The 540-nt window shown below is 48.0% G+C and overlaps 1 protein-coding gene across 1 annotated transcript in view; it reads right to left on the bottom strand.

Moving 5' to 3' along the window:
- Positions 1-540, bottom strand: part of MARCHF2 (membrane associated ring-CH-type finger 2) — a 60,501-nt gene that overhangs the window by 13,430 nt on the left and 46,531 nt on the right. The gene's annotated exons all lie outside the window — the stretch shown is intronic.

The following is a 540-nucleotide window of genomic DNA, read 5'->3' as shown; positions in this document are numbered from 1 at the left end:
TAGTTCCTTGGCTGAAGAAGATCTAAACCTCTACATTTTTGTTCTAAGAGCCCCATCACAACCAGAGAAACAAATTGAATAGTCAAACGTTGAAGAATTATCGGGTACACTGATCTGTTAAGAAGCAGGGATTATAATTCTACCCACAAAATTATCTGGAGGTGTAAATCCTACTAGCACCTCCCCAAAAGACAAATATTTACTTGTGTTTTCTCAGGCTAACACAAGAATCAAATCAGGCCAACCACAGGGACTAAGACATGGAGGCTGCCCAGGCTTCCAGGCCACAGAGCGTTGGCACCCCATGGCCAGAGGGGCTGCTGAGCAAGGTTTCATCCCCCTTACCCATCTGCCTACTTCCTCAAGGGAAAATATACCATGAGTAGGCACTCCAATGCCACTGCTGTGCCCCCCAGTCCCCCTTGTGGCTCCTGTAAGTAAGGTGTGTCTCCAGAAATGGCCATTCTTCATCCAGAGTCCTGCTCTAAGCCTCTTCCACTGTGGTAGGACCATGGTTGCGGAAGCCCATTGGCCTGCTTT

Source organism: Egretta garzetta, unplaced genomic scaffold (assembly GCF_000687185.1).
Source record: "Egretta garzetta isolate BGI_Z169 unplaced genomic scaffold, ASM68718v1 scaffold345, whole genome shotgun sequence".
Classification (NCBI taxonomy): domain Eukaryota; kingdom Metazoa; phylum Chordata; class Aves; order Pelecaniformes; family Ardeidae; genus Egretta; species Egretta garzetta.
Note: the sequence above shows the minus strand (reverse complement) of the source record. Positions and strands in the feature narration are given on the sequence as shown.